The sequence below is a fragment of the Calypte anna genome, chromosome 7 (genome assembly GCF_003957555.1).
Source record: "Calypte anna isolate BGI_N300 chromosome 7, bCalAnn1_v1.p, whole genome shotgun sequence".
NCBI lineage: Eukaryota > Metazoa > Chordata > Aves > Apodiformes > Trochilidae > Calypte > Calypte anna.
Window position 1 is genome coordinate 34,545,379 of NC_044253.1, and position 19,707 is coordinate 34,565,085.

The following is a 19,707-nucleotide window of genomic DNA, read 5'->3' on the forward strand; positions in this document are numbered from 1 at the left end:
AGAATTCATCTTTTCTGAAGGATTAGAAGTCACCTCACTGGCAGCAGCAAAAGCCAAGCTCAACAGAAGAATGTCTCTGATTGATTCACCGTCTGGTCTTGCTACTCTAAAACTTATGAATTTAATATGGATGACAATCAGGAGCGGAGAGTTAAACATGATTCTCACCTAGGAGAAAAAAAAAACTAAACCAAAGCACCACACAGGTCTTTTCTGTATTTTTCTGGCCTGAAAAGACCCAAATACTTAGTTAATCCATACCAGTGATCATTAATTCCAGATTCAGGACACTCTAGAGGGACCAACTATGTAGCAAAACCACTTTCAGATAGGTCACACCTACTCCTTTCATTCAAGTGTTTTTCTTACACAAGAACTCAAAGCTTAGCACAGTTTATCTTTGCACTGATACTGAATATATTCCTTAGGTTAATACCTCCCAATGTAAGGCTTTCCAGAAAAATGTCAAATCCTGCAGCATGTGCTTTTAATCAGACAAATAATTTATCCCAAACTCCCGATAACCCTTAGGCACTGGTCCCGAATTTCTCCACAGAAGAAAAAAATCCTGACAAACCAGAGGAGTGATATGAGAAGAAGGAAGGCAATGGATCGCTGGTATGTTGATTATCAATCTGAAGCTAAACATATTTCACTTAACTTTAGAAATCTGAATTTTTAAGCCTACTTAAATGTTTCTCAAGTTAACCCCGAGTTAAACCTCACATTCATCTGCATCTCATTGCAATGCTTATATACAGTTCCAGTTGAAATTCCTTCTAAGCCAAAGCTTTAAATTTATTTAGTAATACACATGCGTAATCTTTATCACACAGATCCTATTTGCTATATTTATGTGGCATTATCTTCAACTTGAAAGCCAATTTGACACTGAAAACAAAGCAGTAGGAAACAAAGAGTATGTTCTCTGCACTGAACTAGCTGGAACAGTACTTTGAAGGACAACCACTTTCCATATGGATGTCCAACTAGTAAAAAATTCACAAGACTTACAAACACTGAAAACCTACAGGATTCTATGATTCTACAGGTTAATAGCATCAGCTGGTGTGCCAATGAAAAAAAGTTTCTTGTCAACAAGAAAAAAGAATTATCCAAGAGACTCCATCACCCATATCACCTTCTAGTCAAACTCCAGCTTCCATACAAAAAAATTAAAAAATTCAAACTGATGAGATCCAATTCAGGCAGTTTCATCTAAAATAAAGAAACTCTGTCAGACTTTGTTTCCACTCATTCTTCAGCTGTTACTGACTTGTTTCCAGGTATCTTCAGCACTGTTGCACTTTTTTCAAATGAAACAATGCACAGGATTCGAGCTAATCATAAGTGGCAGGAGCTAAAAGGGCACAAAAAGAAAACTAGTAGAAGGAATGACAAAGGAAAACAGAGGAATGCAGTACAGAAATTTTAAAACTCAGGAAGAGACAAATAACAACACCTTAAAACTGAACAGAGATCATGTACAGGTTCTGATCATGGAAGGTGCAGCAGCAGTCACAGAATTGGGTTCTGAGGACTGAATTCCATCTATCTAACCTGCCTCCCTGCACGGGGTAGGCTCAGGAATTCACCCATCAAATCCTGCACCTCACTTCCCAGAAGCTGTGTATCAGACTAGAAAAAGTTCTCAGCAGAAGAGTACAGCACAGCCAGGCAAGACACCTGAAATTCCACCAGTTTCAATAAAAGACCAAATCCTGCATCTCCTCTCTGTGCCTTGAGCTCCTGAGTGCACACCAAAGTCTGTGGATGCACACTACTGGGTTACATGGCCTCCTCCAAGGCTTCTTTCTCCAAAGGGTATTTTGCCAGAGAGCACATGCACAGACACAGCTTCTGACTTTTTCAGTTTAGCCAAGAAATAGGGAACAGGCCACAGCTGTCAGAATTATCCATGAAGCATGTTTTCTGGCACAGCTGCAAAGCACAGAGTGGGCTGGAGGCTGGATGAATGGTTCTGGTAGTAGCAACCTTCAATCACCATTTTCCTAGAGCTATTCTTAGCTCTTCCCCTGTTACCTTACAAGTCCTGAAATTCAGAGGATTACAACACTGAAGCTCTTTTTGGCAAGCAGACTCTGCACATCCATGATGAATGCAATGGGAATTTGCACAAAGGGAAGTGGCCCCCAAAATTAGAGCTTAAATCAACATCAAATAGAGATGTAAACGGAAAGTCAGTCAGTCAGAAGGAAAAGCCTTTAAACATTATGTACTGGATATGGTATTTCTTCTTAATGAAACAGATGGACTAACATCCTAAATCCTAATCCAAATCCCAGTGTCTCAGTCAAGCTGGAAATTTGCTTTAACACCTTCCTGGTTTGTGGTAATTGCTTCAAAGGCAGTCATTCAAAATTGCAATGCAGTGCTTAGCCAAGATCTGTGCTGGCACCACTGGCCATGCCAGGCACCATTTCACATCCTGGGAAGGACCTTCAAGGACCTGAGAAAAGACCTCAAGGTCTACTTAAATTTTCTCAGGCACCTTTTTCTGTCCCTGGAGTGGGAGTTGTTTCATAAATACAATTTTATTGGCTTTACCTCCTAGGCTCTGATCACCACGTGTCATTTGTTTTCCTCTGCCATCTATTTTTTTTCCGTTTTTGGAATTTTAGGGAGCCCAGTCTACTTCAGCTAAATGAAGGGAAGACTGAGAGGTCATTTGATTAGCAGACATAAGCATTCACTCACTGAGAAGGAGATCTGGTAGCAAGACCTTTTCAACCTTGCTGATAATAATGCAATAGGATCCAACAGCTCACAATTAAAGCCAGATCAATTCAACCTTGAAACAGCCTGCAATTTCCTAGCATCCACTGCAGCTGAACCTTGGAACAGTTTACTAGGGAAGATGGAGTGCAGAAAAGCCAGGCTCACCATCAGGCAGAATCCTGCTCACATGATATGTTGGTAAAGTGAAGGCTTTAATTCACCTCTGGAAGATTATATGTATCTTATATAAAGGTTCTGAAACAAACAGCATTTGTCTCTGGGGTCTCCATCTCCTGATCTGCAAATATTGTCCTTCACTGCTCTTTGTGAGCCACAAGGAGAAGCTGGTACCTGAACCCAAACAGTGTTCCTTAAACAGCTGCTCACAGATGACCTGCAAAGTGCTTTAAACAAAATACAAACCAGCACAGATCACTAGACTGAAGCAAAGAAGATTGCCAGGTCTGGTGTAGGAACAGATTATTTCACCCTGTTAAGACTGTTCAATCTTTGGTTTGCATTTCTCCTTCTGTTTTGGCTTGGGAACAAGGAGTTAAATTTATTTAACTTGTTTTTCTCTGTTAAATGGATCATCTGAGGGTATCACACTTGGCAGCCAGGCCCCGAGACACTGCTGACCATTTTGTCTCTCCTAATTCCAACCACTCAACTCTTCAGTCTAATGCCACTGCCATCTGTACAGGACCTGCCTGAAACCAAACTGATTTACCAACTTGCAGAAGATCAGGCCCCAGTAATCCCATTAGACCCCAAATGCTAGAAAATCAAAAAATAAAAATAAAAAAATGAACCCTCAGCTGCACTTCACTTCTTGTCAGAGTTGTACACAAGAAGGCATGAGTCAAGCAAAAACTGCACATGGAATATAAATAAAGCTTAACCTCAGTGGACAAAACATCAGTGTTTAAAAACACAGTGATCTACAGCAAACCAGAAGAAAAGAATAGATTATTCCGAGTAATAGCACACTAAACTTACCTGTGTTTGTCTTCAAAAGCAATTTCCAAGCTGGGAAGCTCCAGTATTCATATTCTCCATAAACTCCTATCTCCCCATCCCCATGGGAAATGCTCCATCTTTTTTGATCTAAAACCTTTTCTCCAGAGGGGAAAAAAACCCCAACCTTTACAGGAACCTGCTTTTAAAAGACAATCAAGGGATTCTATTTGTTAAAGATAGAGCTGATTTTCAGCAGAAGAAGGAGCCTGACTTAAATTTCTCAACATCTGCAACTGCAGCTCTCCCCCAGGCAACCGATGAAGCATCTATGGAAACGAAGTGGCACTCCAGCATCAGCCAAACTGGACTGAAAAACATCCTTCAATACTTGGGGGATTTGGGATTACATCTTCAAAACAGCTCAGGTCTTAAACACACTCCATTATAAAACACAGTCAGATTTCTTGATCACAGGTAAAATTTGGCCCACACCATTCTTTGGCAATTTTTTTCAGGACAAGGACAGTATTTTCCTTCCTTCTGGCCAGAGTTTGCCATAGTACCACCTATTTTCAATCCCACATTTCTACCACACAAGTAACTATCTTGAAGGCTGATAAAGAACATGATGAGTCTGGTTGCAAGGTCTATAAGAAAACAATGGAAAAAAGTCTGAGAGACAGAGTTCAAAATTAACCAGGCAATACCCTCTCAGTGTCCAATATCTTCCTATCAGAATTATACAGGAAATTTAACTTCAGCTTTGCAGTTTTTCTCATGCCTAAAGATCAATTCTATCAGAAATCTATTTTTTAAATGTTCAAGATTGCTTTCGTTTTATGAAGTTCAACTGCATAGCCCTACAAATCCAGGTACCTGAATTAAAACCCCTTTTTTTCCTGAAAAGTGCATCAGAGCCAGAGTAAGAATATGCCCACAGTGTTTATCAAACCACTTCTTTCTCCTTTTTTAAAGAAAATTATTTACACACAAATTCCTATTCTGAAAACTGTCATTATCATAAATGTCTTATGAAGACATTAATATAAACATGTCTCTGTTAGTGAGCTACCTACACATTGAATTTCATATCCACACTTTCCTAAACAGCTACTCATATGTAAAATTTAAACACAACAAAGTGCCACGATGCCACCATAATAAGTTATTCCAGTTACTAAGTGGTTCCTATTTGCTTGAAGTGTTCCCTGGAAAAGGAGACAGTCACAGTCCTCCTATCTTTGAACCAACATATTACCTCAGCTTAGGCTCTGTAGCAGAGAATTCTGAGACAAGAAATTAATATTTCAAAAAGAGGCATGGTTTATATTGTGCTCAGAAAAACAAAACCATACCAGTTACAGTCATATGCTGGACAAACTCCCAACATTTCTTTTCCATACCCTATTAAGGCTAAACCTTGGGTGGAGACCACCCAAGTATCAAGGTTAAAACCTGCCTCTTTCAGCCAAGGCCAGTGATGTCAACTTCAGTTCCAAATCATAGACAAGGAATTGTAACAATGTACTAATAGAACCAGAAAAAAAAAGAAAAAAAAATACTTTTGCCTGTAGGGACCTACTAAAGCTGGAGAAAATGGTTTAAAATATTGTGTTCTGGACTGGTAAGGAGAAGCTAAACATATATATATATATTTAACATATAAACACTGAGGAATATTGTCAGAGTAACACAGAAATGGAACTGAATTGCAGAAAGGCATAAGAGAGCACATGGTACACAAAGGCTTTGATACAACTGATTCCTGACAATATGAAATACTCTATTCTCAAAGAGTGAGAGTAGGAAAACCACAGAGTGGGGAATCAGTCTCCTCTACTCAGCCTGCTTTCACATTACCATTCAAACAAACGTGCTGCCTTATTTGACCAACATGTTGTGTCTACTTCAATAGGACCCATTTTCTTTGTTTGTGAAAGGGAAAAAAATTGTGCATCTGCTCAGCCCCAAAATCCTCAGCTGAAATGAAGAAATGTAAAACTAGAACACAGAACAGCAATAATTGGGTTGTTTAATTATTTTTAGCCTGTTAAATAAAGCTCACATTAAATAAAGCTTTCTTTCCAAGTATAGTAGCTACTTATTTTTGCTCTCAGCCCCACACAGTTTCTCTCACATTTATATGCCTTAACCTCACAAAAGAATTAAATGTAGTAAGATATATAGATCATTTTAGAGACTTCTCTTACAGAATCCAGCACCTTTTTAACAAGCTTGGCAATGATGTAGACCTGACCTGCTGCAGGTCAGGATGAGTCACTGCTTTCTCAAGGAGCAGCCAGAGCATCACCTGCAACTTCTCAGTGGGCTGAAATGGAACTAAGCTCCCCAAAGCTTTTCTCTAGCAGGGAAGCCTTTCCTTACACAGAATAACTGCACGCATGCATAGACATGAAACAGTGTTTCCAGAAGAAGAATCATTAAGCCTCCACACTGAAAACAAAAGCAGAAGACAAAAAAGGAAAATAAAATGAAAAAAAAAAAAAAAAAAAAAAGAAAAAAAAGAAAAACAATGAAATGGCACAGAGGGAGACAAAGAAGTAGTCATGGAGACACAGTAATTATCAAATATCACATCTCTGTCCTGTACCATCCAATGTTTTCACAATGTCAGCTCCAACAACTGTACAGCTACCTATACATTCTGTAATCAGGAAAAAAGAAGAGGTCTCTCTCCTGGTATCTGCCCCGGGAAAAGTCAACAGCATAAGAAAATATACACGCTGAATGACCTAGTATCAGTCTAATAATAAGCACAAAAATAGCCAAAAACAGAAAAAGAGGGAACTAAAGTATGCTAGCAGCATTGTTACCTAAAATTAACACCAGATACAAAAATAAACTCAGCCTGAAACATGGCAAGGAAATTGCAGGCGTCTCTTACAGATCCTATTGTCTCCAAGAACACTCAGGTACCTGATCAGCTTACTGCTAGAAGTTTATCATCTTCCCAGTTACAATCAGGGCTGGTATTTTCAATGTGCATGTACTTTCAAAGATTGGTGCTGCTATCTGAAGTCTGAAAAAGGACTTTCATGCTCAGAAATTGATTCTCACTGGCCTTTTTTGTCCATCAGAAAAGATCTACTGAACTTCCTTTCATTAAAGCTATTTCAGACTTCTGAACATCTCCCATCTAGGTCTACTATGTTCTTCTCAAGCCATTCTGAAATTCCTACAGATTTAGACATTTGAAAAACACTTTTGTGATTGTAGCATCCTGCATAAAGCATAAAGTCTCTTGGACTGGATACCAGAAGAACAAACTACCCAAGTCTCTGTTCCGATGCTGGTATTCATTAAACTGTATGATCCAACTCATTTTGTTGAACTTCATTTTCAAGACCCTCTTCCTCTCATTAATTTTATTTATGTATTTCCCAGACCCCAAATACATTAGGATATAGCTCACCCCCACTCCATCAGCTGGCTCTTCCACCACCAGCAATAGAAGCAAAGTTGAGTCATACAGACCACTAACATGCCAGGACAAAGCTCTCTTGCCAGCTTACAGCTCTCAAAAGGAAGGATGGAGAGCAGAAATGCCACTTCAGAAGGTGGAATCCTACTGTATCAAACCACAGCAAGTCCATCTTGGATCACCCTCAGAACACAGTGCAACTCAACCTAACTCTTGGTGCCTTTTGTTTCATTTGTGTTGGGCTGGGTTCTTTTTGCTTGTTTGTGGTTTAAAAGAACCCTGCTACTGAGCATTTGGAAAGCACAAGGAGCAGGCACATGGGTATTTCAGGGGATGGGCAAACACTTCCAGTGTGGATCAGTGATTCCCTAAAAATGCTACTGACCACTTGTACTTGTGTGAAGGTATTTTAACTTTAAAGACAACACAGTCATTACTTCCTCACAGAAGAAAGAAAAAGGGAATAGTAGCAGTAACTGTATCAGAAACAGAAGTCAGTCAGGTTTAATAAAACTGTTGATTTTCAGCTCTCCAGCTATTTTGGTGGCAATAAGTAAAACCAGAACAAAACACAACCCATGATAATGGTACCAGGAAACTCACCCAGAAACTGCATCAGTGCTCGAGTTTTGGCATTTCCTTCTTTTATTTAATCTTTCTCTCACTTTGTGCTATCTTGCACTGCATTTATGGGAATTAACTTGCCTTCCACCCTAGTGCACTGCTGCAGTCACATTCTGATGGTTTATACAACTAGTGATGGATCCACACTACACATTGCTTATACAATTCCTAGTGCCTTTTCCAGGCACAATAATCATGGCTAAACAGTTAATTGCATTGTGCCATGCAGATTTTTTCTCTTCCTCTTTCCCTAAAGCAGAGCTTTCTTCTGCATGTGTTAATAACAGTGAAAATAAGCTGTTAGTTGGCAATGAATACAACTGCAGAACAACACAGTGTCAACTATCAAGCTATACCAAATATTTACAATGAAACTGTGACTTTGATTTTGCAGAAGTGGTTCATCTCCCACAAAACTGCTTCTTTGCCTTCATAGATTTAAAAAAAAATTATAATTTTAAAAGAGTATCCTGATTTTGCCAACTGATCTCCTGGTTATGACTTACATACCGGGTGTGTTATTTTGCAGGGCAAACATTGCCATGGCTCAACACTCAACTCTCATCAAGTACAACAAAGTCAAGAGCACAGCCTACAAAATTTAGTGCCTCAAAAGAGACAACCACAGCCACAGTGCAACATGCAGGTTCAGGAAGACTGAAAGAACAGCAGACACTGATAGAAGTTAATGACCAGAAATACTTATACAGCTGCTTTTTTTACTACTTTGCCTCAAGCAACTGACCCCAACAAGACCATTAGATAGAAAAGTCAAGAGGATTTGATTTGCATCCAGATTCAGAATCTCTATGTTTCAGTAGGATCTGTTACAGCAGTGAAGTCAGCCAATGCTGAGTTTCTAAATGCAGATGCTAATCATAATTTTCAAAGCTAACAAAGCAAGTGAGAGAACAGAACATTTCAAAAGTGCCAGAAGAATTATTTTTTCCAGTAAATCAAAAAAATATAATTGCCTGTATCAAGGAGTTCCAAGTGGTGCACCTCAAAGCACTACTGTCCTGAAAGAAAGAGGAGTTTTCATTATCTAGGGAGCTTAGAAGCTAAACCAGCATACAGCAACAGCGCCAGTTCTGCAGCACTTGTCTGCCTAAATACATATAAGTAATTTACATTTACTTATTAATTACAGTCCTGGCTTTTGATAAAATTACTTTTCAAAACCCAGTAAAACATGGATCACTTCTAGAGTGATACTTCAAAGTTACTGAATGCAGGAAATGTTGTAAAAATGTTATAATTTTGTTCTCAGCTCAGAAATGGCTCTAACAATTTCATGATATTACTAAAATACCCATAGCTAAAATTAGTATTCTCTGTGTGGGCACAGCAATGTATTTTTAATTTTTTGAAGAGACTAAAAAAAATTCTGTGCATTAACCTTAATCTTTTACAGCTAAGTTCCATGAAAAGCCCAGTTAAACTCACTCCAGCAGATAAAGTCATATGCACACTTGCAGCAAATGAGTTTCCAGGTTGCTCCCAGTCACTCCTTCCACATTTTGGAAGACAGCATCCTTTTCTTCCACTAAGGAAGAGAGGAAAAAACATCAAGTGATTGTTCCCTCTTATTGCCAATGGACAGGAGGTGAAAGCAGAAGCTTGCCTGTAGCCACCCTTTCCTGACACACAGGAGAGTTTGTAACAAGGACTTTCAGTCTCTCAGATGCAGTATCTTTTATCAGAGCACAGTACAGCAACTGATAAAAAAGGTGACCCGATGCACCTGCTACAGACCAGGCAGTGGGGAGAAGGAGCTGAATCCTATTTACACCCCCTATTTCTTGAGCACAACCCTCCTCTCAAATTCCCCCTTTGCCAGCCCCATGGTTGGCCAGCACAGCTGTCTTCAGAGCTGTCCCCAGCATTCCCTCTAAAAGAAAAAACCCAACCGTTTTTTCTATTCCCCTAGGCAAGGGTAATCAAACTGCACCTCAGTCTCCAGACTCCCTTTCTTACTGAACCAGAAAGGACAAGAAAAGGATGATCACATACGTATGCAGAGAACTGCAGAAACCCAAAATTACTGGAGGTCTGGGGAGAGATGAGAATAATGAGAGAACTGCAGAGATACATTAAGACAAAACAGAGGAGCAGAAAGAAAAAACAGTGAAGGAAGGAAATCAGAAGAAAAAGCACTTAGGGCCATACAGAATGATAAGGTAGGAAAACTTCAAAGTAAGTAGTCTAAAGAATAATTCCAAGATAATGGTTACATGACACTTCAGACTAGATTCTTAAAACTCAAAGTGTTCTTGTTCTGTGGTAAAAGTGATTAAAGTCCTGTGGTTTTCTAATTAAAAAGCACTATTGAACACACAGTAATAACAATGAGGGGAAAAAGAAACTCATGATCTGGTATTACAGAAGGGCACTTGGACTCTTAATAAGCAAGTTGATTAAAATAATCAATTCCATAGTATTTGAGCTATCACTCAAGAATTGGGAGGGTAAGCCAGGCATAGCTCTTCATAGGACATTATTCCTATGAGGATAACATGCAGCTTGATTGTGATTACCTCCTATCCTAATTTCAACAGCAAACAGGATCATATATCCTCTAGTCTTTGGCTTCTGTACCACCACCAAGACCAATATTACAGTTTTTGTAAATCAAAAGCAAAAGTGAAGTCCTTACTGATTTATTGGAGGTTGTCACACTTAAAAAAAAAAAAAAAAACACTGTTTGGAGGAGTGCTTTTTATTATGTGTTTTTTGAAAGAGAGGTCAGGGTAGCAAGGAGGAAGCTTTTTACATTAAGATATCACTTGTCATGAAAGTGCTTTCTCAAAACGAGAAGTTTAGAAGCATTTGTGGGAGTCCAGATTCCACTGATCTGATTTAGAAGGCTGTTGCATAGCTGAATCCTTACAGCCAAAAGCATTTAATGCCCAGTTCTTTCAGCATTCATCCTGGGTTTCCTACCTGCATTGTGCCAGAAGAGCACACTCATGGGACAGTTCACAGCCCAAATCATTGTTTTTATCACAAAACTTTTTCCTGCACACTCCAAGAGAAACAAGGCTACAAACACTTGTAACTCTTGATTCTTTGGTTCCCTTCCATGGATGATTAATGCATAAATACTTGAATCAACTCCGTATTTCTGTCCAAAAAAGGAGACAGCTTGCACACATACATGTTGAGTTCCTGCTAACTGTAAAATAGGTGATACCTGTTCTCCTCAGTACGATTTCTAGCCATGCTCTTTATCAGAAACTACAGATAAGTAAAATTATCACCTGCAGATGAAAAGGTAGCACCTAACTACAACTTGAAATATTCATGCTCTACAGATCACATGGACTATTATTAATTCCAAGTACCTAACAACAAGAAGAACTGAACTTTTAAGTGAAGAGCTACAAAACTGCAATGTATGACTGCCTGCATTTACATCTTGATGAGATAAAATGTCTTCAGTCAGGTTCAGTTAGACTGAACTACCTAAGGTTTTACAAAGATGAGAGACTAAGTGCAGTAACACAGATGCCCACTTACTTGGAAAGCAGAATATCAATATGAGAAAAGTTTTTTTCCCCATACACACTGAATGTAAATGCATCACATGATGCTTGTTTTTCTCTAGTAAACTACATTTCACCAAACTGTTAAACTACTTTCTTAGTACACTGCACAGATTGAAGGAAAAACTGATCAGATACAGGAATCAAAGCAGATTACTTTCTGTTAAGCCACTTTACAATTTAAACTGCACTTGGCCTGATTTAAGAAGTGTAAATCACAGTAGCCCAACCAAGTGTTATCCCAATTTACATTAGCAGGAATCAGGCTTACAAGTGTGTCCTTTTTCAGTGAGTTTGAAAACATTCAAAAAATAACAATAGTATTACTAAACAGACCAGCTTCCTCTATGCAAATCATGAAGTGTCGAAAATAGTTTTTTTTTCCTTTTCTTCCACAGGATGCAAAAGTTTCCTTAATTTCTCCTTCCTTAGAAAACACACTTTTTAGGCTTCAACCATCCACACAGGACTTAGACTGCCAAGCTACTTTCCCAAGAAGTAATGAATGAGGTTTACACTTAAATTTGTTTTCAATTTAGGAGAAACAAAAGCATAAACCATCCCTGACAGCAAGATACAAAATCAGAACCTGCTGTGATGCTGGATGGATCCTAATCATCACTGCTGTCAAGACTGTAGGGGCATGAAGGGACTTCACAACTGTTTCTGCACTAAACAGGAATGATTAGGGTATTGATTTTTCATGGGGCTGTTTACATGAGTAAACATTAATCAATTTATGTTAGGGTTGTGAACTAAGATCAAAACAATTATTTCATAAATAAGGATTTCTTGCAGCTGACTTACAGCCTACATTGCAAGTCATGAAGCATACTCTGTAGAAAACTAAACCCTCTGCTCCTTCAATATTGCTTTTTGCTTCCCATATGACACACAAGAAGCTAAGACATTAAAGTCAACACGTTTTTCCTTTGGAAATTAGGGTAGGATATACAACTTGTTCCAGGCTTCTCACTTTTCAAAAAAGCAGCAGTATGTGAATAACCAATTTACCAAAGCCTTGCAATTAAAACAAAGACTTCTTCGCTGCCAACTCACAGTAGTCCTGCCATTAAAATAAATAAAAATGAGTCTTCTTTTATATTGACTTTATTTACCACACCTGCTTATAATAAAAAAATGTAAGAGAAATAAATTTATCTACAGAAGCAAGAAACAAAACCTGTCAGCTTTCTTTTTCCTTAGGAAAGGGCTGAGTGCCTCCTTACAGCTGACATCTGACAAAGCCTATGCCAAGAGATGTTGAACATACTTCTTCTATCTGTAGTACCTCAAACTCTTTGCAACCTTAAGATAAAGATAAGCTTTAAGCTCCTGATTTCATGTTCTTAGAGACTTGGCAGTTAATTGATTCAGCTGGTGATTTATTCTATGATGATGAGGCAAACATAGCTTAAATTGAACAGAAATCAAAACCAGACTTCATTCTAGTATATCTAAGCCACAGCCTTTTTACCTATCAACTTAAGCTAGCTGGAAATCCAGTCAGTTTTTATATCAGTATTAACACAAAGTGAATCAACCTAACAGCAAAGTTTTCCTCTAAAAGAGTGACTCAGTTTTTAAAATACTCAGGGTTTCATTGGAAATTATTGTTTTCAAGGCTGAAAGGCAAACCTAACACAACACAAACCTCAACACAGGAAAAAAACAAAAACCACCCACCCAAATTTGAGTGGGAAAAATATGGGTAAAATTTTAAGGCAGCAATTAGCCCACCTCTTAGAACATCAAGGCTGACAATTTGACTTTATTTATCTAATTATTATGAAGGTATGCAAAAATCATATTACCTTACCTAACAGGCAATATTCAGTTTGACACAATGCCTAAGAAGGGAAAAAAACCAAAACAACCCCTCCACCTTTGGCATCAGAAACAAAACCATAACTAACTGTTCAGTGTAACTAAATCTGTGACTTTGAAACTCATGCAAAAAGTGGAAATTGCCACAATTTTGTGGAATTCTTTAAGGTGAATAACAATTTTCAAGCACTGAGCAGCAGCAGCACAGTATCCACAGTGGCTCTCGACCTCAACCAATGGTTCCACAACAAAAAATCCCAAAGTGCCTTACTTAACACAGCCCAACACAAACCAGCAAGTTCATGATACACATGCAGTCAAGTTAATAGGATGTGTTTATAAACACTGAGCTAGGTCTCTGTTGCCTTTTGTTGGAAGTTATTTCATTCTAAGCAAGTGACACCACCTCCAAGGAAATGAAGCATTGAAATGTCCTATCTACATGCTCAGAGATGATGAGGTGAACATCTGGGACAAAAACCAAAAAAGCACTACATAAGACAACCATGAACTCTGACATTTATTCTAGTGCTACATGTGCTTACAAGACTCTAACAGCCTTTTGGGAAGATCTGGACATCACTCAGCGTGGCATTATCCAAAACATAAAAATCTTGTTGTCACAGGAAATAATGCCTGTGTGTTTGTATACATATGTTTTTACACAGACACACACAACACAACAGCATGCAATAAAATCAAGTGTTGCATCCTCATGAACGACAGTGGGTTGTGCTTTTCCCTAGGTAGGGAGCATGAAATTGGAGCTTTTTCTTAATTAAAAGCAGGCAGCAGCTTCTTTATGACTGCACCTGCCCTCTGATGCAGAACTGGCCAAGCCAGATGCTGAAGCCATGCAGTACAGAGTATGTACCACGTTCTCTTCTGCCACAAAATGGGGCTGTCTCATCCATAGTCCATTTTGGAACAGTCCCTGGTCCGTGGCAATGTAGACATTTTTATTAGAGGAATCAATCAAAAAGCATAAATAACAGGTTTTATGTAGATATGGCTGAATTTTAAAGAGATGATAAATTTACAGTCTCTACTCACTGCTATTTCTAGTGGGAGGAATAACTTTATCAAACTATCAACTCAAAACAGATTCAAATTAGTAATCCAGCAGACAAGTAACAAAAACAGCCAGGCAGATCAGCTGTTTTAAAAATGCATCTTAAATAAAGAAATGGCTTCACATGCACAGCTTTTGCAGCTGGAAGATTAGAGCACAGCACTACAAAGATCAAAACACCCACCAGAAGGTCCTGTGGCTTCAGTTGCCACCTTCCTTCCTGGCAAACTCTTGTCTTACTGTGGTTACTCTATCTGACAAGGATCAGTCAATGTTTGCTTTTTTTAAAGATGCTGCTGGTCATTCCTGGAAGAAAATGAATTTTACTGTTGCATGCTTTGGGCTCATCTAATTACAATAGCAGCCTTCAGGGAATTTTTAAGCTAATGACATTGTGTTTGTCAAGCACTGAAACTTTTAATCTGATTTTCAAGTGGCTCCTAGCCAATGGATCCTGGCCACCATAGCACTTAACAAGACACATCTGACTGTCCTCCATGCAATATTTAAGTGGGCTTCTTATCAAAATGTTAATTTTTTGTTACCCAGTATCTTTCTCTGGCAGTCAATAAGGGGCATATAGGTATACTGAGAATGTTATTAAACATTTTATGACTAAAAGCCCACAAGCCAAGCTCTAGGTGAGTATATGCAGCTTCATAAATGAACAGAGGTAGGCACCCTAAAGAATCTGAATCAAAATGTGATCTGAACAGCTCCACAGTTTGTCTGCTGATCTCATGATTTGTTGTACAACAGCATGAAAAAAACCACAGATGACCCATTAATCATCCAACTTTCGGGGACTGCCTTAATTCTAAAGGACAAATAGTGCACTATTTCAACCATTAAGTTTGACTTCACTGTACTAATTGGGTCTTTTGGACAAAAAATGCTGGATTCCCCTTTCAATTGCAAATTTGTTTCAAGTACTACTGCTTCTCTAGAGCACACACAGGCTGGAATTGTGCCACACAGAAAGGCTAATGACTACAATTCAAGGAAAAAATCTTCTTTCAAATTTTTTCTTTTAATCTTTCAAAACTACCTTTCACACATCATTATGATCTATTTATTTTCAAAACTGCACACTTCAGGACAAATTTACTAAACAAATACCACTATTACTGCCCATTAACCAACTGGTAGCAGCATACCAGTTCTCACCCAATCATAAAAAAATACAGTTGGGACAGAAAGCTGCGCAAATGTAACATAACACAGGATACTGGGACAACCAAAACAGCAGTTAGAACTTTCTACCTCCAGACCAGATTCAGCCTCAGTCCCTTTTAATTTTCTTCCCAGCATAAGAGGAAAGAACAGCTCTCCAAAAACAAGACATTGGAAATAAAGGCATTGGAAAAAATGACTGGAACACATGCACTTGTAATGTAAATGCCTACATCTTGAACTAACAGTCCAGGAGAATGCAGTCTGACTGCAGACTGTTAACGTGACTACTCAGAAGATTTAGCATGATATTCAGAAGACAGCATGCAACTACTGTGCTACTTTCACCAAATAATCAATTTTAAGAAAAGACACAGGCTTCAAGAACTGATGTCTACATTTCTGTAAAAAATATTAATATATATATATATATATGCACATATAAAGTGTTACTTAAACTCTTCCACAAGTACTACAGTATTTTAGGACCATATCCTACTTGGCATCTCTCCCCACATAAAAGGTGCCCTTGTAACACGTGTTCACACTACACAAAGTTGTTGCTGTTGTCAGTCTTATACCCAGAGAAACACACAATTTCAACCTTTTCTTGAATATCACTGATATCCTAAGTGCTCACAAACAAGCTGTTTGCAGAGGAACATCACAGACACCCTGTATCACCATCTATATAAACCATGCAGTTTACTTCCATTTCAATGGAAATGACTTGGAACTTTTCTTAGCTCCTAAACTCAAATACTAAAATAATTTATAACAATATTAGTTAAACCCATTCTTCTTATCTTCCAGAGCCCTACTATGATTAGATAAGTATCTGATATATCACCATTAGCTCCAAAGAGCCAAAACACAGGCTCTCAAGGTTGCAAGACTACATCTCCTTTCTTTTCAAGTGAAAGACTTCTAGCTATAAAATGTTCAATTTGTTGGGCAATGAAATTTACACTCTTCCCACTGGTGTGTAAGTATCTCCAGCCTCTCCCCCTGTGTAATATAACCAAAAGATCAGCAATGGATGATGTAAAACTAAAGATTATGACCATGCCATACATGATGACAGCAGAATCAAACAAAATTAGGCTCAGCTACTCAAAGAATCCCATGCTACAAGAGGCAGCATTGTTGGATTCAGTCTCAAACAAGGGGTTTTGAAATGCCACTTCCTTTTCAATTATTAACTAACATAACCCAAACGGGTGTTTTGTCACCATCTCTCTTGTCTCTGTACTCCATGTGCAGAAAGCCCCCTTATTTTGTAGCATGCTGGAGCTTTAGCTACAGCTTAAGGAATGTTAGCACATGAAGGGAAAAAAGGTTAATGTTTTCAGGTAGGCATTGCTGTTTAATCTTATAAAGGGGGTAACACAAAATTAATTCAATTTTTTCCTCAGGAAATCTGACAAAACATTATATTGTTTCTGGCTGGCAGTCTCTGTATTACCATAGGGCTTCTTCAAGGCTTAAGATTCTACCAGGTTTGAAAAAGCACTGGAAGGCTGGAACAAGTAGACAGGCCCATTAGCCAAACTGACTTGTACCATGAATCTTTAAGGAAGGCAGAAGGTCCTTGCAGAGACTGGCAAATACTCTCAAGACAAACCAATTCCATAGTGCCAACACAGCTAAGAGCCACGAGTTTGCCCTGGCATCACCAGGAGGCTGTTTATCCTTCCTTCACAAAGGCTTTTCAACTACAGTTCCATGAAATTCAACTACTACTAAGCATAACTTCAAAAATGGTCTCCAGCCAACCACACAAGTTCCACGGTGAGCTCAGAGGCTGTTTTAAGGTGTGATGTTTCAATTCCAGCATAAGATACAAACAAAGATAAAAGGATAAAAAGACAGACACACAAACACCCGGACCAATGTCTAGCATCCACTGTGGTACCTCCAGCTGATGTGAAAGCATCCATACTTTTTTAAGCCTACAAGGCAAGCAGCCCTGGACATTCCAGCATAAGGCTCCTGCTGGCATTTCAGGTACAGGAGAGATTCAGGGCTGAATGTCTCTCAAAACATTTCAATGCAACGTAGTATAGTCCACAGACTCCCTCACACAGCATCCCAAAGAAGAAAAAAAGAGATCTAAAAAATACTCTCTCTATGCTCCTGACATATATCCAGCAAAAAAAAAATAATGGATATTAAATTATGTAACTACTACCATCTACATACTGACACTCCCCATACTTTTACATCATACAGCACAAAAAAGCGTGTTTATTCTTTAAAAAAATATCCTCAAGGTTTGTACTGATGTGCACAGAAAATCTTCAACGGAGGAAAAAAAGTGTACTAAAAAAGAAAAAAAGATCTCCACATCAACAAACCATCCAAAGAACGGTGAGGACATGAATGTGAGCCCTTTTTTCCCCCCACTGTCATTGTGCTCTATTTCGTGCTCACAGGAATAGAAACACACATCAAGCCCCGCTGTTTTCAAAACAACACGCTTGAAATCTGCAACGATCTTCCTTCCCCACCACTGGACGCTGCTATATGAAATCTGGAGAACAGCCTTAATCATAAATAAATAAACACAATAAATGGCGAAGAGAAAAAAAAAAATTTAAAAAGCGGAGGAAACAAACGCGGCAGAATGCATTCTCCGGGCAGGAAACGAGTTATGATTAAATAGCCCAAAAAGCGATTAAAACGAAGCCAAAGGGATCCCCGCGGGGCTCGGCGGCTGCCCCAGCCTCCCGCATGACGGGGCAGGCGAGACGGGCGTGTGGCTGCGGGAGCCCCGGGGAAAGGGGCCGGGGGGCCCACACCTGCCGCCGCACCGCTGGGAGAAAGCCCCGCACCGGCTCCGCCGTTCCCGGGGCTCAGTCCCATCCCTCTGCCCCCGCTGGCGGCTCCCCATGGCCCCGGGGCCGCGCTGAACACTCACCTCCCAGGGGCGCGCAGCACTGCGGCTCCGGCGCCCCGCGGCGGGCTCCGCGGAGGGCGGCTCGCTCCGCTCCTCGCCCCTGCCGTACCGTACCGCAGCGGAGCCGGAGTCACCCCGTCCTTGCGGCAGGCAGACAGGGAGGTAGGGAAGCAAGCAAGCAGCTCCCGCCGGTGCCTGCGGCCCCTCCGCGCCCACGGCGGGGCCCGCGCCTCCCCGCACCGCCCCCCGCCCCGCCTCAGCGGTGGGGCCGGGCCCCCCGCCCCCTCGCCGGCATCTTCCCCTCAACCACCGACCGGGGGTGAGCAGGGGCGGCCGGGCCGGGGTTGAGGCCGCAGCCCCGCGGGCCTGGGCGGTGCTGGGGGCGGGCAGCCGCTAACAAAGCCGCCCGCCCCCCCGGAGAAAGCAAGGCCGAGGATGCGGGGTTCCCTCCCACGCCTCGCCGCGGCGCACAGGGCTGAGGGGACCCCCCGGGAGCCGCCCGGCCCCGCAGCCGAAGCGAGGAAAGGCGGTCAGGCTGTGAGGAGCCCTCCCGGTCCTGCGGCTGCTGCCGCCTTTCAAAGCGCCGTCTCTGAGAAGGCACTAGGGAAACGGTGCTGTGGGGGTGCCGGTTTTCTTTCTGGTTTCGCATCCAGGGATGGGCACGGACAGTTCGCAGTGTCGCCAACGGGAGGATGCGCCAGCCTGAATCATTATCTCAGGGTCTGTTACCTCTCTAAAAGCAGTGAGGTGCCATCCGCTCTGCATTTCCTACTTCCCCCCCCCCCCCTCATCTTCCCATAATTTTACTGGTGCTTTGTCCATCACAACGTTATCATGGAAAAAAGTGGTTACCAAAAAACAAACAAACAAACAAACAAACAAAAACACCACAAGAAAAACAATTACCAAAAAAACCACCCACAAAAAAACACCCAAACCCCCCACCCCAAAAAAACCCATTTAAAGGACATGAAAACTTGGGCAGCAATGACCAGAGGACCAGTGATGTGAAACACTGCAGAATCACAACAAAACCACCATAATGCCAAAAACAGGAAAAAATGGACATGTTAGACTTATTCTGATGTGCTCCACACGACCTAGTTATTATGATGAGACAACACCTCATGCTTTGTTTTCTTTGGAGTCATATGAAGGAAAAGCCTTCCCACAAACAAAGACATCAGTCATAAACTTCTCTGTATTCTACATCTAAATGCTATATATATATGCACCAATATGTGGGCAACTAGACAGGTTCCTACAGACACCTTTTCTTCAGAATAACCAGCTGGCAACCATATTAAATTAATGTACACTAAATCAATGTACAGCAAAATACTAAGTAAATTTTGTACTGTTTATAGCTCAAAGCCCTGGGCCTGGAATCCTTCCAGTACTGAAGCCCATGGCACTTTTGTCTTGA

General features: G+C 40.4%; 1 protein-coding gene across 1 annotated transcript in view; it reads right to left on the minus strand.

Moving 5' to 3' along the window:
• Positions 1-18,516, minus strand: part of HECW2 (HECT, C2 and WW domain containing E3 ubiquitin protein ligase 2) — a 128,744-nt gene extending 110,228 nt beyond the window's left edge. The window contains exon 1 of the mRNA XM_030453895.1: positions 18,303-18,516. The gene's annotated coding sequence lies outside the window, so the exon portion shown is untranslated. The remainder of the gene's footprint in view (positions 1-18,302) is intronic.
• Between the last annotated feature and the right edge of the window lie 1,191 nt (positions 18,517-19,707).